Below are 23,990 nucleotides of genomic sequence, written 5' to 3' on the forward strand. Positions count from 1 at the left end.
ACCTGTCAGCTCGCATCATTGTAAAAGTTATGTCAGTTGCCCCTTTCCCACCAAAGGAAGATTTCTAACTCGTAAGACACAAACACTGGGTAGGCAATCATGTGATAAGCTACCAATACTTTATTTTTGCTTGTGTGTAGAAAGAGATTCCTTTTAATATCAGCAAATCCTACTTTACTTGCTTTCCTTTCTTAAATACTCCTTTTTTTGTCTAACAATGACTAAACAAAAAAATGTGATAGCAATTGCTTTAAGATAGTTGGAACTGGCTCACATTTAAACAGCTTACTTTTCTGCTTTTATACATAATTCCAATATGGCAATCTTATTTTCATTAGTTGCATGCAAAGTACCTTTGACTGGACTCAGCTACTGAGTCTTTATGAGAAAGTTATTATTTAGCTGATTTTATTGTCACAGTTGGAACCTGATCTTTTCTATAAAACTCAAGAAGATGTGTATCAGATCTTGACTGTTGTGTGCTCAGAATCATTTTCATAACAGATGGTGTACAGATCTTTGTCATATTCTTTCTACTTATGCTGTAGTAATTTTCATTATCTGTATTTTTACATTGCAGTGGCATCAGGCCACTATTGGTTTACATGGTGTAAAACAGAGGGATGCTAGTAAGTAGCAGGGGGAAAGGTAACAGTAGGACAGGAATGCCTTGGTGGCTTCTGTGGTCAAAAATTGCTCAGTAACAGGTAGGAATATGTCCACTGCTAGACAGTAGCTGATGCTTTAATCTCACTGCTATTCAGGTATGTTCAGTTCTGTGCTGCTAGGGTAATAAATAATTGTTATTCAAGTGACATTTTGAACTCATGTATCAAGGCACTTTCTGAAATCTGTTATTCATGCCCGTTCACATCCCTAGTGTCTACCGCTGCATACAGGATCTTGCAATTACAGCTGCAGAATCACCGTCTGAAACTGAGGTACTATTCACTGCTTAGTAATTATTATTTCTTCAGAAGTTTTAACAGATTCTTTCTCAGCTTCTCTATAAATCATTTGTAAGACATTGAATAGAATAGTAAAAGCTAAATTGCCTTTTAGTCTGCAATAAAACTGCTGCTAGGCACTAGCAACATTAATCAATGATATCCTAATATGCTATGTATAATTGGTGTTAATCTTCAAGTGTTTAAACCATTACAAACTGCTCAAACTGTGTAGTCATAACCAGCTATTAATCTGTAAAGCCTGCTGCTGGCAGGGAAATGGTTCTAATCTCAACTGGAACCCTCCAGGTAGGGTGACTGAAAAAATTCAGCAGAGTACCCCATCATTAAAGAAGAGAATCTTATTTCTGTGCAAAGGGAAAGAATATGAAAGCTGAAATGAGATCTGACTGTCACCATGCTCTGGCAAGAGTTTGAGTAAAGTTGGTTAGATGAGGCAAGCAGAGTATCACCATGACTATCAAATTCTACACAGGAGCAGACGCAAAATTTGTTGGCTAAAATAGGTGTTAAATTTACTTTACTATCTGGACTTTCTTAGAAATGGTGCTTTTGAGATGAGGTTAGGTATTGTACAAGGGAGAGGTACTGGACCTGTTGTGCTGCTTTAAACAAGGAACTTGGAAAATTCTAAAGCTGGAAATATTCTACATGGGCTGTATAAATATCTAAAGAAAAATAGGGAGGTACAGTGGATCATAATGAAGCAAGAAAACTGATTGATACTCTCTCTTTATGAAGAGGTGCCAAACTAGGACAAACACAAAAGAGGAAGAATAAAAGTAGATACATGAATATTTATATATACAAACAAACAAAAACACAGGAAACACTTTTCACTGAGCATAATCTTTTTTCATCAGGTATAAATTACTTCAATGACTTACACAATGCAGTTATAGTCAAAATAAGGAAGCAAGGAAGCTTTTTTTTGGCATCGCTGCTTCTTTGATCCTGTCTATTTTAGCAGTGAAATACAACTGCCTACTTTATGTTCCCCACTGAGTAAGTGTGGCAAGACTAAGAACTCTAGCCTGTACTAATTTATCCATCATCCCAAAATGATTAATTTAAATTACAGTTGCAGTACCCTTCCCAGAAAATAAAACTTAAGTTTCATATCTTATTTCAAAATTCTAAGCATTAAACTGAGGACAACTTGATAACCTTTTGTTTGTGAATGAATCAATATGAATAAAAAAATGTGAAGATATAATGACTACAATATATTGCGCCCATTCAACTCCTCTCCTGAGTCTGCATTCAGCCTTACCTTAATAACTACCATGTGGGACCTGGTTTGCATGCCTTTTTCACAAGCACAACTCCCACATTACCTACCAGAAATAATAGATGGATGGTCTACTAACAATAAGAATTGTTTTTGGTTGTTTTTTTTTTTTTTGGTAACAAGTTACATGATTCCAAAATAATTTAACTGTTACCTTGTGAAGATATTCTTATTTCTGCAGTTTCTGACTTAAAAAAAAAATAAATCCTTTTACAAATAATAACAGCAAAAAACCTATGGAAGTTTTCATTGCAGCCTGTATAGGCCTACTTCTGCTAGCTGGTCCACATGCACAAATTGACAAGACCACTGTTTTAAGCTGGTCACCCAGTAGGTAGGAAAAAAAAAAAAATTCACCAGGTGTTTTATTGTAAAATCTTAGGACAGTAATTCTGTTTACTCCTGTTTAACACACACTAATGACCCGCATGTAAGAATTAAAAATATGCATGAAGAGAAGTCAAAAAATAAATTTAATTGCAGGAGAGGCAGGCACATTATGCTGGATTCATCCAAATCCATGGAGGTATAGCTCCAAGCCAATGCTGACACAACACCAGACCTTAAGAAAGTCTATTCACAACAGTTCCTTTAGGTAAGTGTGTTAAAGGTAATCTCAAGAATCTAATTTAGGAATGAAAGCTCCTTTGAAAATCACTGGAGAAGTGTGTTGCAGTACCATTAGTTCAGAATGCTTTAGTTAACTGCTTCTGGTATATAATGTGAATTACTTTTATTTTGCTAAATTTTGTTTTGGTTGAGGAAATTATTAAATAATATGTCTTAGAACAAAACCTAAAATTACAGATATTATGTACCATTGATTTCCAGAGCATAAAATATGCAAATATATATTACATGTGTGTTACATATTTATATTTAATATATATATACAACTATATATATAATATATACATTTGTTACAAGCACATACACGTTTTTATATATATATATAATATTTGATAAAATATTTTGAAACTTAGAAACAAATCTGTCAAGGCGAAATTTAGAAATACAGGCATTGACTGTTTCCATAATATGGTCTTTTCTTCACAGCCGACATAACTGGAACAGCAGTGACCTTGAAGCCCAGACACGATAGAACAGCTTAATTCAGAGGACTTCCTGTTTTAATATTTTTTTTAAGTTGTTACTATTATTGTGGTGACACCTGGTTTCTGATGTCATTAGGGTGACGCTACATAAACACAGATAAAAAATACACAATAGAAGAAGTGGTTATCACCCTTGTCCTTTAGAGCCTGTAAGCATATCTGCTTTGCTGTATAACTGCTGCTTTTCAGACATCACATCAGAAATTTTTTTCACATCACACTTTGTCTAAACAACTCTGCATCACCTAGTTTGTCTGAATGAGACTTTCAAAGCTAAAGTACTAAGAACTCTAGTTCTGTAAAGATGCATATATTTACTAAATCTGATTACTATTAATTATTATGAATAGCTCAATTGATTGGTCTTGGAAATCTCTAGAACTGGGACTATGGATTGCAAGTTCATGAGTAGCTTCAGCTCTGCAGTGCAGCACTTAGCCCAGTGTTGCATAGTCTTTGTAAAGGACTCTAAGCAGGAGAATGTGTTAACTTACAACATAAAACATAATCTTCATTTTGGTATATGTGTTGTAAGATCTTCAATGTACTAAGATACAGATACCTGAAAATAAAATGCTTACACAACTAATTTTCTTCTGATTTCATAGTTTGGCTAGTGTTCAACAGTAATATAATATAATAGTAATTTTATACTGTGTTCTATCATGCACAGTAAATTAAAATATTCCATTAACTAAACAAATTTGTGGTGCCATAAATCAAAGCACACTAAGTAAATCACAGTTAGTGAAAACAGAACTGTAATTCCATCACAGTGATTAAGCAGAGACTAGAAATAGTAAGATTTATCATATTTAATGGGCAGAGTATGATAATGAAACATACAGTTTTGGGGTTCAGGTTTTTTTGAGCTTTATTTTCTTTTTCTGAATTGCATGCATAGTACTTTTTAATAAATTTTCTGCTACCTCAAGGCATTACCAAAATTGAGGAAGACCTTTTTAAGTTTGTATTTTTGGAGATTTATCACAAAGCAGGTGATTGTACAACTTTCAAAACAGATAACAGTGTAATAGAATCATATTCATGTCATGGAAATGAAAGAAGACTGTTATTAAACAAGTGATGTTTACTTTGAATATGTTCTCTCCATACTCCAATCAGGACCTACTTTGTGTTCTATAAAACAAACACCACAATAAGCTGATGAGAGAACACACCGTATAAGTGTATGAAACAAAATACTATCCCATGTGGTACTTTCTTGTGTTTGTTTAAATTCATGGAGGTGACAGCCTATTGCACTCAGCTGAGCAGGATACTGATATGAATTGCAGAACCATACTAGGTCATTGTACAGATGTCTCTATCGAGGATGTGTTAATAATGGAGAGCTCATCCAAATGAACCAGCCAACTTGAACATTGTAGTTGGGCTACCCAACAGTATTCTTATTCATTGAAGTATTTTTAATGTAATTTAGATTAGGATATTTAAATGTGCAAGTGGGTCAAACATGGAGTTCTTGTAATTTTTTATCATTTTCTTCTGTAGAAAAATTTTTTTTTCTTATAGGACTGAGGAATACTGGAGGATTGAGGCATACCTATTGTAATGCAAAAATCTGCATTATGACATGTTGACATATTAAATTATGAGATCCAATGCTTTTGTTCTCAAACTTGTTAAAACAGAACAGACAGGAAATATGCTGCTTAGCAGGTTAGTTTCAGTCAGTCTCAGGAGTCATGTATTAAAATTTTGGGTTGAAGTCTTCAGAAAAATGTTACTTGTAAGGTTTCTGAGTTGTCCAATTGAGATCTACTTCAGGTAAGCATTTTGTGATAATCTTAATTTTTAGATACTTTTAAATTGCTACAAGCTCTTATGACATTAGCCATAACCATCTGCTTAAAATAGTTAGATGTCTGTTTCAAGATCTTCCTGAAAAGTTTTAGGGCTGAATCTCCTCATTATTTTCTGTATTTCCTTCATAAGCTGTCTCATATGTGTACCCTGCCAGCACAGCTGGAGAATGTCCAATCCTTCTTTGTTTAAAAGCTGTTTTCACTAGCTTAGAATTGTGTCACACTTTAATTATTAAAATTAAACTATTTATTATCAGATACCAGCCTTACAGAAAATTATATTTAGTCAATAAAATCTTGCCAATTTTTAGAGCAGTATTAAGGGAAGCAACCTTGCTTTCTCTACATTATTGCTAACATTTAGTTAATAAATTTAAATCTCATTAGGGTTAAGACTTGAAATTTGGCATATGGAGAGGAAGTTGCCTTTCGGTAGCTCCCCTCTGTGAAAAATATGTTGACATTTGTAAATTATAAGACTCTGAATATTCTGTTTGCAAATACCCATTAGAAATTTGTCATGGCTGCACAGCTGAATTCTAAAAAATAAAAAATAAAAAAAAAATCTACTGTGAACACACCTTACTAACTTCCAGATCCAATGTGTAAGTACCATTTCTGCTAGGTCAGTAAACATTCTTCCCTCTAAGGCAGTAATTAAGTGAACTTCTTGTCTCCCAAGTTCTAATTTTGCCAGCCAGGAGCAACAGACACATCAGGTGCAGGAATGCAGACATGCAAATTGCTCTCCTAAAAAATTCCCAAAGGCTTTTGCCTGGCTTATAGCCACATGAGGAAAAAAAGAAAGCCAGATTGCTGAAGTTGGAAGGCACCTCTAGAGATCATCCAGGGATTTTATATGATATTTATAATACTATATAATTTTCATAGAAACCTTTGTAATCTTCATGGCCCTTTGCTGGACTTGCTCCTGGATGTCCACATCTGTCTTGTACTGTGGAGGCCAGACTTGGACGCAGCACCTAGATGTGTCTTACCAGCACTGAGCAGAGAGTAAGGATCACCTCCCTTGACCTGCTGGCAGCACTCTGCCTCATGCAGTAAGATGTTGGCCTTATTTGCCACAAGGATTCTTTTCTGCGTAATGGTCAACTTGGTGTCCATCAGGACCCCTCCTCATACTTTTCTGCCAATCTGCCTTCCAGATGGTTCCTCCCCAACCAGTGCTGGTGCAGGATTTATTCCTCCTCATGTGTATGAAAAAGACTGTGCAACAGAAACAAGATCTTACAAATGTTAGCATTTCTCTGCCTTCAGGAAACAGCTGCAAAATTTACTGACAATCATCTGCATATGACTGATGGACAAAGAAGGTGTTAATCCAGCATCTCTAATAGCGATACTTACTTTTTAATGTGAGAAAAAGGTCATTTCTCCTTGAAGTGTACAATTATTACAAAACCATAATTTCTATATATCAAATATAAATTTTGGTTCATACTTCAGTTGAAATGTATAAGTTTGAAACTATAAGTGATATACTAGCACAAAAAGATGCAAACATAACACACTCAAACTTTTCATCTAACTACTCTGCCATTAGTTGAGTTGAAAGTTAAGCCTCATCAATTCCTCTTTTTCCTCATTTTCTAAATATTCTGTCTGCTGTCTTTTCAGATTCATGAGTGTGTTTTTGCCCTGGCATTCCCTTCAATCTTCATAGTTAAATTGGTATTTCCAAGAAAATTGGAATTAAAAGGAAAATTACAAGGAAAGTTGTCTGTAATTTTCAAATACAGATCTCTGCATGATTTAGAGACAGTGACTGGATAGTGTAATCCTCAAATTGCAAAATAGAGTCACAAGGCAAGAAAGCTTATGGCATCCTTCACTGCTATGATTCCGAATGTTTCACATCCTCATACAGCATTAAAAAAAAAAAAAAAAAGAAAGAAAGAAAAACAAGAAATCATTAAGTAATACATTGTGAATAGCCTTTACAGTCAGTGCTCATTGGAAGGTTTCTTAAGGTTTTTGCAAACTACAAGCAGTGACAGAGTTGCTACAGGAGAGCTACTGTATCATCTCTTAGCCATTCCCAAATCCTTTAGTAATCCATTGCTCAGATTCTATCAGATGTCAATTTTGGAACAAGCATAACTAGAAAAAGTCTAAGGGTCAAAATTAATAAAGTAAACAAAAAAACCTCAAGAAAGAAATGACATTTCTTCAGTGTCCTTTACAACTTTTTAAGAACCAACACAGTTGTATTGGGTTTATGTGGCAAGGTTTTAGTAGCATGGTGGGGGCTGCGGGGTGGCCTCTGAGAGAAGGACCAGGAGTTTCCCCCATGTTAGACAAGGCTGGTTACAGCCAGCTTCAAAGTGGACCCACCACTGGCCAAAGTTGAGCCCATCAGCAATGCTTGTGGCACCTCTATGATAACTTTTAATAAAGGATAAAAATTACTGCTTGGCAGTTGTGAGAGAAAGGAGGGAGAAAAATGTGAGAGAAACAACCCTACAGACACCGCCAGTTAGAAAGTAGTAGTAGGATGTGCTCCGGGTGCTGGACCAGAGATTCCCCTGCAGCCTGGGGAGAAGACCATGGTGAAGCAGGTTGTCCTTTTGCAGCCCATGGAGGACCAAACTGGAGCAGATATCCACACTGCAGCCCAAAGAGGACCCCACACCACAGAAGGTAGATGTGCCCTGAAGGAAGCTGCTGACTGTGGAGATCCCATGCAGGAGCAGGCTCCTGGCAACACCTGCAGCCCATGGAAAGTAGCCCATGCAGCAGCAGGTTTCCTGACAGGACCTGGGGCCTGTGGGGCATCCACACTGGAGCAGTCTGTTCCTGAAAGGCTGTACGCCATGGAAAGGACCCATGCTTGAGCAGCTCTTGAAGAACTGCAGCCTGTGGGAAGGATGCATGTTAGAATATTTTAGAAAGGATTCTATCCTGAGTGAGGGACCCCACACTGAAGCAGAAAGCAGCTTGAGGAAGGAATGTTGGAAACAAACTCTTGTGGGCAGATCCCAACCACAATTCCCCAGTCCCCCTCTGCTGCCTGGGAAGGGGAGGAGGAGGCAGAGAAGGTAGGAGTGAGGTTGAACTTGGGAGAGAAGGAGTGGAAGGAAGGTGATTTTAGTTCTGTCTTTGCTTCTCACTATCCTACTGTATTTTTAATTGGCAATAAATTAAATTCTTTTCTCTCAAGCAGAGTCTGTTTTGCCTGTGATGGTAACTGGTTGGGCCATCTCCCTGTCCTCATCTGGAACCATGAGCTTTTTCATCTTGCTTTCTTCCCTTATCCTGCTCAGGAGGGGGAGTGAAATGGTGGCTTGGTGGGCACCTGGCAGCCAGACAAGGTTAAACAATAACAAGAGCTAATGTTTAAATAATACAGCTCAGCTTCATGCAATAGAAGTACCCACTGACAAAACTCGTGCTTCTAAACAATATCTCCACTGCCTTTTGTATCATTCTCACATTGTCTCCTTATCAAAACAAGCTTGTTTTGTTTTGTTTTGTTTTGTTTTGTTTTGTTTTGTTTTCCCAGAGTGCTCTATGTGAATTATTTATTTTTGCATCATATATCACTATTTATTGCTATCAATAATAGCCATTTTGGAAATGAACTTTTAGATTAGCCAGCCATAGCTGGTGATGACAATGTAGGAATTTAAAAAGACAGAAGTTTATTTTCTTCAACCAAACTGACTCTGTTGGATTAGCAGATTTTTACAGGCAATGTAGTGTGGTCCCTAGTGGATTTCTATCTTAAAAAAAAACCAAACAAAAACCAAAAACAAAACCCCAAACAAAACCAAAAGCAAAAAAACCCCTTTAAAATTACATATAAATTAAATAGAAGAATTTGGGAATTAAACTTTCTTACAAAACAATCAGCTTTCAGCTTGAAGTTATTGTATTGCATGGCCTTTTGGTTGCACAGAGGATCTATCCATGCTTACAAGCAGTTTATAGGAAAACACTTTAAAAATATGAACTAGAGGAATATTTTTCAAAACTTTGCTATGGTGTAATCCTGTGTGCAGCTGAAATAGCTACATAGAATAGTTTGCCAAAAAGCACATAACAGGTCAGAGTAAATGTATATGAACTGGGAGGGGAAAAGTTTCCCTTAATATTCATACAGAGATTGGTACTTTAACCCTGCCTTGGTTACGCAAAGTAAGCAGTTAGAAAGTGTTTATGAACACAACCCCTTAGACAAATCTGAGAAACAGATATCTCAGTCACAAATCAGACTAAGTGGCAGTTAGGTTTCCAAACAAGGAAACTGCATTTTTTTCTTTATTCTATTTGGGAATGGAAGCTTTTGCTATTTATAAGTAAGAATACATGAAGTAATGTACCTGATATTTATAATCAATTTCTCTCACTAACAGAAACAATCCTACAAAGTTCCAATTATTTTATAACAGTGTGATAGATGCACTCTTCCTGTTTGAACTAACTGAACTTTGGTTCAGGCAGATGCTCAGCAAGTAGGCCTAATCAAAGTTAATCCTGTTGTGTGAGGCTATGAGAGCAAATACAGCATCAAAACCAAAAAAAAACATTTTGGATGGAGATTGGGCCGATAAGTGGCCGAAACTGCATGAACACAGCAGAAAAACTGACTACAAATCCACCTCTTTGCCCTATAAATATCTGCAGCCATCAGGGACCATTGAGATCTCCCTTTACCACAGCTGGCTGCATGGTGGTGATCTCGCCTTGAGTAGGGACACCTCTCAAGGTTACCCTTCAACACTGAGAGATCCATTACCTGACACCAGACATCGATGGGCTGGTGAGTTACATTTTTTACATGCATGTAACATTTAAGATACATACAGTAAGTTTACATGATAATCTTTGTATCCCATAGTAACTTCAAGTGTAGTAAATAGTACTGACCCCCAATCTGTCTGTACTTATTAAATATTTTACATACCTAAATTTACTAATTAGAATTCAATAAACTAACTACTAGCTCAGATCTGCCCAAATGGTCTCTCTGACTTTTCTCCTGCAGCACAGTGTCAGCTAAAAGAGCAGCTGTTGTAACTACTACTCTGACTTCTACATTAGCAATGTAGAAAATGTAGAGAAGCTCCCTGCTCCCCAAGTCTAGTTCAGGTTTAGATCCTACTGGAAACTGAAATGTGTATGTTGGCATGTGCTATATTGATACTGATGCAATTTTGAGAAATTGCACCTGAAATGATTTGGGAGTGTTTGGGAGACAAGTCACTAGAGATGTCTTAAAAGGAAATTGCTTTGCAGATAATGCTATCCAATCTTCAACTGAAAAGAGTTTTCCTACAGGGAGAGCAAAAATGGAAGGATGTTCCCTGGTTGAATTTGAAAATGGAATGGCTAGGGGTGGTAGTGGTAGCATTGATACTGTAAGTGTCATGTAAAGTATCCTACACGTACTCTCTACTTAACCAGGTGGAATGTTTAAACAATAGACAGACTTTCATTTCTTATATTAAAATTTTTTTAGACATAATTTTATATGTAGGCTATATATTATGAAAATAATCCCTTTCACCAGCAGAATATAGAAATTTCTCATTCTTTGAAAGATAAGTAGCATACTTGCTTCTGAAAAGTGTTCTTGTTCTTTTCTTAAATATTTTCATATCTTTTTTGACTACTACATTCAGGGTGCATCTATCTAAATATATCACAGAAAGTAAGAAAATATGATCTGCAGCAAGTCTAGAAGCTCATATTGTACCTCACTATTTTTATGGTTGTTACAAGTAAAGTTTCCTTTAAACTAATTTTTATCCTTTGGGGAGGGGAAAGATACAGTAGACACTGCCTTTTGCTTAAAAAAACCCCCCTGAACCATATTTTAAAATATTCTATCCATGCTGACCATTGCCAGATGCTTGAATTAGGCTATTATTCTTCATCGTATTCTTGTAATTTTTATGATTGTCAGCTACAGAAATGCTAAGAATATTATCCAAAGAAACAAAAGATTCTGGTCTTTGTCATGGAAAATCTTGCAGGCAATTTTCATTCATTTGAATTTCCAGAAACACATATATACTATTTATACCAGAGAGAACAGGCCTTTCCCTTCCCTTCCCTTCCCTTCCCTTCCCTTCCCTTCCCTTCCCTTCCCTTCCCTTCCCTTCCCTTCCCTTCCCTTCCCTTCCCTTCCCTTCCCTTCCCTTCCCTTCCCTTCCCTTCCCTTCCCTTCCCTTCCCTTCCCTTCCCTTCCCTTCCCTTCCCTTCCCTTCCCTTCCCTTCCCTTCCCTTCCCTTCCCTTCCCTTCCCTTCCCTTCCCTTCCCTTCCCTTCCCTTCCCTTCCCTTCCCTTCCCTTCCCTTCCCTTCCCTTCCCTTCCCTTCCCTTCCCTTCCCTTCCCTTCCCTTCCCTTCCCTTCCCTTCCCTTCCCTGATGCTACTATAAAGCAATATAAATAGATAATAATTCATTGCTCTATCCACACAGATAAAGTTGAGAATATTTTATGAATTTTAAAGTAGTCTTATTTTCACATAGAGTTTCATCCTGAAAATATCCATCTCTCATTCTGCAGTTTTGGAAAGTGTTTATGTGCATCCTAATTTCAAGCTTGTGTTTCCCTGTTCTACTGTAACAGTGCTAGTGTGTTCACATCCTGCAGGACTTAACTCCAAACACATTTTCTGGACACTGTTGACAAAAGTTAACAACTGTGTCAAAAATAGCTATTTGGAAAGCTATGCTGAAGTTTATCTGCATAAATTCTGCTAATCCTCCATTGATATCCTTGAAAGATTTGGATATGAATGCAAAGTATGTCTAGACCTTATATTATGAGCTTTCAGTTTCAACCTTCCCTCAAAAATATTAAAAGAATATTTCCACTTTTCCTTGTATTGCTGTGCAATGTAAGGAAAGTCCAACCAAAAGTCTGGGTACAGTAATTTCTTTGATGAAGGACAATGTTCTAACTGTCAATTTATGGTTGGGAGTCTTCTAGATTACTGACTAGGAAGCATTACTTCTAGATAAAATATACTCATCCATAAGAATATTTCATACTGAACATTTAGAGAAACAACATTTTGCATAATTGAGACCATTGCGCAGCATGGAAACCTGAATGTATCTTCTATGGACTAAAAGTTCAACCACCCCCACAAAAAGGTAGAAGTTTCATATTATCTTACTTTTAAATGGCAAAAATTCTGTACAATTGTATATCCTTCAGTTCAAGCTGATGAAGCAATGAAAAAAAATAATAATTTTTTAAAAAGACACCCCCCCCCCCCAAAACAACAATAGAGAAAGTGTATGCCAGGCAAAGTTGTTATTTTCTCTGGATTGGAAACAACAGCAACAAAACAGCAGGAAGAGTGATCTCCTAGAGCCTCAAGAATGTCACAACTTAATTCAGCTAAGGCAGTCTCAGGCTGATAATCTTGCTGTTTGGGATACTGTAAGCTTTGGACTCAGTAGGGGTAGCAGCTAAGATGTGGCATGAAGATCATACGGCTAGATACTATTATGTGAACGGGAATTCCCATCTGTCTGTCTGAGGTAGCTTTAATTGCACTGTAAGCCATTGAAACAGAAGAAGAAGTTACTGAAACAGTAAAGTACTCTTTCAAAGTTTAAGGGGAGGAGATTGGTGATGGAAACCATTGCACCACTAAAAGGAGAACCAAAAATAAAATTAAGAACAAGACATTTCACAGATTAACTAGATGATCTGGTAAAACCTAGTAAATCTTGAAAAAGTTTTGTCTTCTTAGCAGTTGAATATTGTGCCTGGTATAGGTATGTAGTACACATACATAAATATAATGATATATAACAATCACCACCACCAGAATGTCACCAGGCAGTCAACATAATAGATTTTACAGCTAAAACTGTACTACAGTCAGCTATGTTTGTGGGAAGCAGATTCAAGATATATCTGTTTGCAAAGGTCTATGTAATCTCTTTGGACAGTGTCTTGAGCCCAGAAGATTTTTTTTTTTGCAGTAGATTGAGATCTCAACATTTTAAAAGACCTTGCTTATGCTATGAAAAGCACCAGAAAGAAACCCTGAAACCTAATCACAGACTCAGAGAAGGTCTACTTAGTTTCATCAAGTCAAATAAAGTATAAAATATTATAATATAGTTGTTCTTCTAGGGAGGTGGGGGTGGGAAATGCCAGGAATAGGTCCTTCTGAACCTTGACCAGGAGATCAATTGGCCACAACTGGCTTCATCTTCTATAGTGGCTTCATCTTCTGTATTGGTATCATGAGGTTAGGACTGCCTGATTTAGTCTCCTCAATCAGGAGGAGCCTCAGTTCGGAGTTTTTTAGAATGCCAGTGGTACCCCAGTGAGATAAACAGAGGAAGGTCCTCCAGCTTCATTTATTAGTGTTGTTAAACTGCAGTTGGAAAAAAATATACATTATAACAACAACAACAACAACAAATCAAAAGGAGTCCAATGGTAACTCACTGAGGTGCCTATATGTACAACTTAGAGGAACTCTGCAGTGGACTTAATTTGTTCTTTTTACGCCTTTTTGTGCCTAACTGTACTGCTGAGGAAGGTAATGTGAACTGGTAGGTGATTGGAAGGGTGCTCTTATTGCTGTTTAGCAAATAGAAAATACATAGTGTGCAGGAAAGGGGTGTACCTTAAAGTTCAGAGCCTTGGTGAATAGCTGCCCTTAATGAAGAGGGCACTGTACACATATCAACACATCTTGATAAATAAAGTCCAGCTAGAGATTTTCTGCTCCTGAAAAAAAAGGAGAACATGAGGAAAGTGACTGTTTTTCAAGGACAATATTTTGACATTTAAATCAAATAAAAATATTTTTACATCAAAATTTACATCAAAGTTGCCTTCACTTTAGCATATATAATCAGAACAAACTTTTTTTTCAAGGAAGCCGAAGCAGATTAATTCTATCCATTCAATAGCTTTTTTAGGTAAAATTATCCAAAGTCCCAAAGAAAAGAATATATTTTTTGTCATTATTCAAACAGTATGAATAGCAGAGATTAAATTCAGTGACCCTTACAATAAACTAAGAGTACAGTTAAGTGGAGGAACTAAAAAAGAACAGAGTTTATGAGAGTTAGATTTTTGGGGGATGGTGAAAGAAAACAACACTGACCAAACAATGAAACACCAAAAATACATATTTAAAAATATAGCCATAAAATAATGGAGAAATTAAAATTAATAAAAAGTAAAATGATTTCTTAAAGGAAGTGATGAAAGCCATGTCATATATGATCCCAGTGTAGGTGATTAAATTCAAGTAGTGCAAAGCATTGTTCAGCAGAAGTGTTTCCTTCCTAGGAAATAAAACAGGTCTTTTCCATTCTTAACCTCTCTGACTCTACCATAAGATATTAACTGGAGTTTTTTAGGTTATGTGATAAATAAACTTGTTTCTACACAAGCAGCACAGAGGGGCAGAGACAAACAACAATGGGTGAGATAGTGCCACTGCCCCCATGAAGGACCCCAAAGGCACCATGGGGGGGTGAGGGGTGTCGATACCCCAACCCCCACCTGGCCACTCCCCACAGTGTCCCAGCGAGCTTCCACCCTGGGGGCTGGGGCTCACCCAGCACAGTGAGTTTGTGTGTCTCATCACAACCTGAGGAGCCACTGCCTGGGTGAGCGGGACACTTCTTGGGGTGCAGGGGGCGGGACGAGGCTTATTGTGGGATGTGTAGGGGAGGAACCAGAGGCAGGAGGCGTGGGGATCAGGGTGGTTTGAGGAGGAGCAAGCATGGGAAAACAGAGGGGAAAGAGGATACAAGGGGCCGGCGAGGTGCGAGCAGGGACTGGCCGGTGTGCTCGTGGGGCCATGCCCTGTGCCGGATCGGTGCGGTCCGCCCTGTCTTCTCTCTGATCTCCATTTCTGTTTCCCGGGCGAGGAGCCCTGACCCATATGTGTGCGGAGGGGCAGGGGGTGGCTGTGGGTGGGGACCGTGGGTCAGGGTCCCTGTGTCCATAGTGGCAGCCACTGGAGCCAGCGCGGGTGCGGGTGCTGGTGTGAGATCACCAGCGAATGTGCAGCCCGACCAGATGGAGAGCGGGGCGAGCGGCCCAGGACTGGGCTGTGGGTGCTTCTGAGGGTGAAGCACCCGGAGCAGCTGGATCCCAAAGGGACCAGGGGTCCGAGCCTAGTGCGGGAGGAACTGGGGGGATGGGAATCGACTGAGAGACCTGCTGGGTCGGCGAGGGGGGTGGTGGTGCACGTGCCCACGTGTGCGTCAGAAAGAGACGGGAGGATCCAGGGGAAGTTACTGGACAGACTGCGTGTCTAAGTCCACCTGCCAGAAGCTCACATTTGTGCATGTGTGTGCGTGTGTCTGTTCAAGGGACTCTGTACCAGTGGCAAGGATGAGGTTGTAAGTCCTATCTGTGTCTGTAAAAGTGCTGTGGTTTCTGCCTATGTGGATCTGTGTGGCCTGCTGTGTCTATGTGCATATATGCATATTGTGTATGTGTGTTTGTGTATGCATTACTGGACTACATGCTGAGCCTCACCAGCTTTCCCCCTGAATCTGGTGGGGTTGGAGGCATGGCGTTGTGGCAGCCTTGTCACTATTAGGCTGCCAGATGCAGCAACCCCTAACTGTATTGTAGTTGTCAAACAACTCTTCAAAAGTTCTGAGGTAAGAGTAATGATTTTGGAGCTTTGTTAGGCTTCCAGGGTTAAGATGACTAATGACAATGTTTAATGGTTAATAGAAAAATAATTGCTAAAGCTGCTGAAGCAACAAAATAAAACTGGTTTCTTCCTCTACTATCTCCAAAACATTAAATACCAGGGGGTAGTAACAAGTGGAAACAAAGCAAGTAGATCACTGATAACATCTTCCCAGGAACTCAAAGAAAAAATGAAGTACTGTCACACTCTTTCTGCCTCCCTTCTCATCTTCTTTCTTTCTTGTTCTCATTGTCACTTTCTTCCCCACAGCCCAAGTCTTCTTTAGTTTAGCTTACATAAAATACAGCTTTGACCTTCCCAAGCACACAGTGACAATTTGAAAAATGGATCCATTTTGTCCAAATGAAGTATCTGATCACAAAATCCTTAGTGAAGCAAAACTCTGATTGAAGTCAATGAGTTAGAGGAGTGGAGTGACCACTGAAATCAATGCAACCTTGTTTTGGCATGGGCTATGGAGGTACAGTTAGATTTTCCCCACTTATCCCACTAACAACCCACCTTTTTCAGATTTCAAAATTATTGACTCCTGTCCACAATAATGCTTCCACAATGGCATGTTCAAGAGAGACCAGAACCACAGCACAAATTGAAATAAGAATAACAGGAAGAATGGCTGCCAGCTTGGAAGAATTCAGAAAATTTTATAGGTGACTAAATTGTTAATTTCATTTGTAACTCTCATGATAAAGGAGTGGCATTTCTTGAGTATTATTCAAAATAATGTAAATTATCTATACTGACCGTTCATTTTCTTGATTGTAACATTGATGACTATAACCAGGGAAAAAAAACAGGTGTAAAGATTTGTGCCCGTTTCCTTCTCCACCTTATGCCAGTAGTTCTCTCACTTGATTTACTCCTACAGAATGGTTCAGAAATATAGCAGCAGTCTCTGAGATGTTTTCTCTGTTATATACCATTTAATCTGCTAGTGCTAGACAGGAGTGTTTCAATTTGAAAGGTGTTTAACTAAAAAAAAACCCAAAACCCAGAATATCAGGATTTGCGAAGATGAGTATCCAGTTTTCTTGTTTTAAGAGTGGCAGGGCCAGACACAAAAGCAACATAAAGAAGCAGCTGAAGCTTTATTTCTCTTTGCAGAACAGGATTTTAATTTCAGGAAGAATTTGCTCTGTGATTGAGTGGCAATTACATTCAATAAGATATGTTGGGCTTGAGTTAAAAAAAAGGCCTAATTAATTACACAAACAACTGATAGTCCTGTCAAATTGTCAAGTAAGTTCATTGATCTTAAAGTTAAGCTGAAAACAAATGAAGAATTGACAAAATATTACACATACTACAATGGAAAGGCCATTAGAGATAGGTAATAATTGTGCAGATACTGTAAGGAAGGGAAAGATTTCTCTATGGTCAGAGTTCAAAGAATGCTGTGTTGTTGTGGTTTAACCCCAACTAAGCAACTAAGCACCACACAGCCACTCGCTCAGTCCCCCCTGATAGGATCGGGGAGAGAATCAGAAGAGTAAAAATGAGAAAACTTGTGACTTGAGATAAAGACAGTTTAATAGCTAAAGCAAAAGCCATGCATGCAAGCAAAGCAAAACAAGGAATTCATTGACTACTTCCCATCGGCAGGCAGGTGTTGAGCCATTGCCAGGAAAGCAGGGCTCCACCACGCATAATGGTCACTTGGGAAGACAAACGCCATCACTCCAAACATCCCCCTTCCTTCTTTCCCCAGCTTTATATGCTGAGCTTGACATCATATGGTATGCAATATCCCCTTGGTCAGCTGAGGTCAGCTGTCCTGGCTGTGACCCCTCCCAGCTTCCTCTGCACCCCCAACTTCCTCACTGCTGGGGTGAAATGAGGAGCAGAAAAGGCCTTGACTCTGTGTAAGCTCTGCTCAGCAATAACGCAAATATTCCTGAATTATCAACACTGTTTTCAGCACAAATCCAAAACATAGCCCCATACTAGCTACTGTGAAGAAAATTATCCTAGTCAAACCCAGCACATTCTCTACCCCTTATTTCATACTATTTATGTCATGCTCAGGTCCCACACTATCCAATATATCTTCATTAAGTACCACCCCCCTTCCTATACTTTGCTATGATACACAGATATCGTTCCCTTAGTCTATGGACCACCCCTGTAAAACGTCCATAAAATGTCCACAAAATGTCCATCGAGTTCATTTAGTGCATGACTTTGGGCTCCGTTTGTTATGGTGGTCACTTAGGACAGGAAAGGTGGTGTTGGACTTGCAGGCTAAGCCGTTTCACTAAAGGTGCAGGTGGACATGAGGAAGATACACGAAAGGCACTTACATAATAGCTTCAAGTGAAGCAAGACCACTGCCTGCTCCTTAAACTTTTGAATTCTGCCTGGAAAGAAGCCTTTCTGCAAAGAAGTCTAGAGTTGTGGAACCCTTTATTTGCCTAAATGAAGTTGGTTTTGACCATTTGTAGTTTTTTTCTAGTGACTCTTCATAGTGTCAGACCCAGTTTCTCCTACTGCTTGAGATTATGAAACAAGTTGTTCTCTGGGATATGCAGAAAGTAAAACTTAAAAAGAATTAAAATGTGAATTTTTCATCTACTAGTGCATGGATTACCCAAACCTTAAGTCTATCAGACCAAGGGCCATATAATGTGATTTACACCCACAGTGGTAGGTGGTTGCAAAAATAATGCCATTTTCACAGGATCACAGGACAATTCAGGCTGGCAGGGACCTGGAGATGTGTCCAGCCCCAGCACCTGCCCAGAGCAGGCTCAGTGGTAGGGTCAGATGCATCTGCTTAGGCTTAACCCAGTCAAGGCATGAAACTCCCCAGGTCAGAGGTGGCCCAGTCTCCCTGGTTCTTTTCTCCACCGCTGGGCTGTCCACCTAGTGAAAAGGCTTCTTTTTATCTCCAGCCTGAGCCTCCCATATTTCAACTTGTGCCACTGCCTTTTGCCTTCCCACCACACACCGCTGTGAAGAGCCTGGCTGTGTCTTCTCTATCCCCTCCTGTCCCCTCCTGTTGGTTCTGGGGATGCCCCTGAAGCCTTGTCTTCTGGTTGAACCAGCCATGGTGCCACAGCCTCTCCTTGCTGGAAAAGGGCGCCAAACCCACCTTCTCAGTGGTCTCCCCTGAACCCACCCCAGACTGTCAATGTTTATACATATTGCATACATTGTGTATCTTCTACATATTCTATATGTTTCCCAAATACTTCAGGCTTCCTTGAGTGAAATATACTATTCCTTAAGCCAAATTGTCTTTTGAGGCAGGAAGAAAACTCAAGCAGACTTTCAGTTTTTAAGGCCATTGGACATAAGACTATGGATGAGAAAGTGCCCAGAACAGATAACATGCTACCCAAGATGAGCAATAACTATCTCTGCAAAGGTTTACTTAGGCCATGCTTTAGGCGGTTTATTGTGCTCTGCTTGGTACTGTTTAAAATGATATCAAAGTCTGAAGTAAATTTGTGTAAGATGCAGAAGAAAGGCCCAAGATGTCAAAAGTAAAACTTCATATGAATTCAATCTACACAGAGCTATAAGAAAAATGGCTTCACTGGTCAAAATTATTTAGGATCAAATGGAATATTTAGTTTGATCTGAAACTAAATCAGTCTTTTTTGGATGCATGTTTAGAAACTCTTCTTTAAAAATAAAATTAAATGCAGCTTAAATTCAAAAAGTTTTGATGAAACATCTAGAGTTTTCATTTGATTACAAACTCCATTTTTGTAATGAAATTTGTCTGAACAAGTCTTTGCAAGCCTAATGGGCATGTGCTAATGTTAACATCTTGTAAATATGAGCAACCTAGAAATTTTAAAGGGCAAGTAATTTCATATCTGTTAACAGAAATTATATATTATATAAAAGACTTTCTTTTTGATTGTATTAAAAAGAACTATAATCATGGTTTCATGGACCATAGACAAAATAGCCTTTGTTGTATTTTTCTAATTAATCTCTCTTATTAAATGAAGTTCAGAGTAGCTGTCCCTCTTCCTTCTGTCTCCTCTTGATCTTTGAGGAATAATTTATATGCAGGTGAACACATTATGCTAAATTATATAGATTCTTGTACAGAGCCTCTTGAATTCTGTGGTGCATGTTTATGATTTTTAATAAATCATTTATATTCTATCCATTCATCCAGAATCTTCCTTGCTATTTTGTTATTAAAGGAAAGGGTGGAGGAGGAGAAACTGTCTTTAATATTTTCATTCTGGGGAAAAAAAAATAATCAGTTTTTAGCAATAAAAATTGCAAAAGCATTTGGAAGAACAAGTGAATAGGCACAAGAAACACTAAATAACTTACTCTTTATTTCCTCTGGATCCCTTTCTTTTCTTTGCATTTAGTGAGATATACAAGTGTCAATACAGAGAAGCAGCATATGACATGGTCGTTGTTTTGATTTCCTTTGATAGAAAAGTTGAGTGCTTTCTACTTTCCAGTGTATACCAGGCATTCTGAGTGTATATGTCACCCTAAAACAGACATACTTCTGCAGTGAGATTCTTAAATCACAAAGAAACATGTGTGCACACGTGTGTACCTCTGTATCTTCAAGCTAATTACAATGGAGTCTAAACTGACTTAATAGAAAGACTTTGCAAATGTGAGAATTACAAGGATTGTTGAAACAAACCATTGACTGTTCCTGGTTTACAGGGTAGAAACTTGTTCCAAATGTGGGAAGCAGTTTAATTGAAGAAAAAGAACAGGAGAGGAGAGGAATAGACAGTAATATAGTGTATGAATTGAGATGAAGAAACTGAAACTAAGATAAGGAAAGTGTGTTGTAAGACCTTGAGGATAAAATTGAAATGCTGAAGTTGATACACATGTATGCATGCTCAAATGGTGAAATCCCTGTGCTTACCTAATTAGAAATGTTGGAAGGACAAAAGGTGAAAAAAGTAATAGCAAGGCTTAAAAAAAGAGATATTTCAGTTACTCAGGAAATAATTTCAAACTTCCCAGTACAAAGCACTTAGTATGCAAACACATACGTTCATCTATGTATTTCTTTTTGTGGGTCCAAATCCCAGTGAAAAACATCTGCAAAGAAAATCTGTGACACATATGGTGGTCACATTAATTATTTGTATCCATTTGCACTCCCAGTAGGCAACTTTCTTCCATTACTGTTCTTTTCCCAGGAAACAAAACAATCAATCAAACAAACAAACAATTATTAAAACAAAACAAAACAAAACAAACAAAACTAACCCCTTGCTTTTCAATATAATCCTGTGCCAAGACACAGGAGAAACTGGTAATAATGCTGTTCTTAAAGGCTTATGAGTTCAGTGAAGGGGATCCATACTGTGAGATGTGAATATGAAATTACACTTTTGGAGAAATTTTTTAAACATGACTCCTTTCTTTAAAATGCAGTTGAAAAGCCTTTAAGCCAATGCTATACAGGAAAGGTTCTTTGGTTATTGAATATGGACTTAACTATACTTTTAAACAACTAGTAAGTAGTAGCTGAAAACTGCCTTTAAAACAAACAAATAAACAAACAAATGAACAAGCACCCCCCCCCCCCCCAATCAGTTTCACTAAAATGTGTGCATAAAGCTTTACCCAGAAGCAATTTAAAAAGTAAAGCACAGTGTATTTCCTACATTCGTTACCAGTCCACACTGATGGGAAGAGCAAGAGCCCTGAGGTCTTGCAGGAATCTATGTTTACAGTGTAGGTCTGTGCTATACTACCGCCAAATCATTAAGCCACCTTTAAACAGAAGTCCTGGCTGAGACAGGTGTTAGCACAGTGGGTACAGAGGAGAATAGAGGGAGTGTTGGATGCTGTAAAAGACAAATACTTTACAACTCAAATTCTGAGCAGACTACTACAGACCTTCCTACAGCTGAGCAAGGCTGATGCCAGCCATTGATTTAATGCTTGCACACACTAGCCCTCACTAATTCAAAGACGCAAGGTCATTTTAATTCACTTTGTCTGTTTTTTCTATTAAAGCAGCAAGTGCTCCCAGGAAGTCTGAAAGAATGTTAACTATTGTGGTTACATTTTAGCCTATCTGCAAGAACTGGAGGACAGATTTCCTAATAGAATAGATATTACACACATGTCCTTTGACTTATGAAGCCATTGACATAATTACAAAATTGATTAAGTAAGGATTTGTCCATAATACACTAAGTCATGGAAATAGATTAGTTCATTCATTCTTTTTGTGAGCTGAAGTCCTGGTCTTTAGAATCCAAGATCCTTCTGTTTGTCATTCTGTTAGACCTATTCTTAAGAATATCTGTGGAAAAATTAGATTTTTCAAAAAAGAAAAGAATAATAATAGTACTGACAGGACTCAGGTTTCACTGTGCTTTCCTGTCCAAAATGTTTCTATTCTTATTAAAGCCTCCATCTGCACCCACAGATATGAGATAACAATCCAATGATAGACAGAGTCCATATATATCGAGAGTACTAGCTAGGAATGTGAGTAGGACTAAATGGAGGGAAACATTTGAAACAATGGGAATGTGTGCTGAAACCAAAATTTCTATTTTCCTATTCTATAACATGAAATCTTCATCAAGGGGAGAAGCAGCACACCATAAGTTTGGGTTTCTAAAATGTGATGCAGCACTAAAAGGCACCATTATAGGGATTAACCATGCAGTGGTAGGATGATGGAGTGTATGACATAAGAGCACTTTTTAATCTCTAAGATATCTGTGATACATGTTCTGATCTTCTCCAGATGTGTTTAATTTCATTGTATTATGACCCAAAAGGGGTAGATTTGTCAGCTGGGCCTATATCCACATGAGGATTGGAGTAGGCTATAAAATTTTTTTATTTTTGGAATCCACACAAAATTTTAACATTGACTTATTAAATGGCTAAAAGGGAAAGACTAATTCAGTAGAATTCTTTACCTCTTGCTTTCTTATCTAACGTCTCACCTTTAGAAAACATGCAAAGAAAGTTAGTAAGGATGTTAAACAGGAGCAAAGGTATTTAGAGTGAATTATTACAGTATTTCCTGGGCCAGAACCTGCTCTTCTTTACAGAAATTTATTATCCATGAATCCACAGAGAGATAGGAATCCAGTTCATTGCATGTTTGTAAATGGTTAGCAGGAACTGGATCATGGAACAAGGTGTGTAAGGCTACCTTCAAAGGCAGAAATACTCAAGTGCACAGATGCCAATCACATGTCATGCTTTGGATTCAGTGCCACAAGTATAGTCAACATTCCTCTTCCTCCAAGCTTGGCAGCACAATGGGTCACGTTGTTTCTAGATGAGTGCATATGCTTTAGTTTTATAGTGTACTTGCAAATCTGTAATGTATCTTTTTTTGTAGGATGTGGGTAAAGCACAGTTAGGACCTGTCCCAGAGAATTTTCATCTTGTAGAGGAGAGAATCTCCCCTGTATAGTAGGTAGAGGGGTATTACCTGAAATGTTAGAGGAGAGGAGAAAAGATACATCCCATGAAAATACAATAACAACACTTGCCTCCCTAACAATATATAGAAAAAAGAATCATCAAAATACCCATCAGCCTAGTTCAGGAAGTTGCTTATTTTGACTGGCAACAGAACACTAACATAAGGATTTTTTACCTACATATTTGTATTATCCGAATATGAAAACAACGTCCCTGTAGAAAGGGATCTGAACACTTTTTGTAGGATCTTTTTTATTATTCAAGCAGGAAAATAAAGGCTTTATATATTGACTCTGGCAGATTGTAATACACAGACTGCTTCTGATATATTAAGGAAGACTGGGAACAGTAGTCAGCATGACAACATCAGGCAAAATTAATGTTGCATGTGGAAAAACATTTAAGCTTTAAAGAGGGAGCTCAGAAACAGAGTCCACAAAGGCATTTGTGGAAAGAGCCTAATAAAGTCATCTGATTGCAAGACTCTCTCAGATGATGCAATTGCTAATAATTGCTAGCTGCTGATCACACTAGTTAAGAAGATTTTTAAGACAGAGATAAACTTAACTCTTCTCAAGGAAGGAGGTCTATGGAAACTTCCTTCCCCCCAAACAATGCTGCTTCAAACTAATCAGTGAAACCTGAAGTTTGGAGACTCACATAGACTCAGAAATTGTTGAAAGGGGCATT

Source organism: Buteo buteo, chromosome Z (genome assembly GCF_964188355.1).
Source record: "Buteo buteo chromosome Z, bButBut1.hap1.1, whole genome shotgun sequence".
Lineage (NCBI taxonomy): Eukaryota > Metazoa > Chordata > Aves > Accipitriformes > Accipitridae > Buteo > Buteo buteo.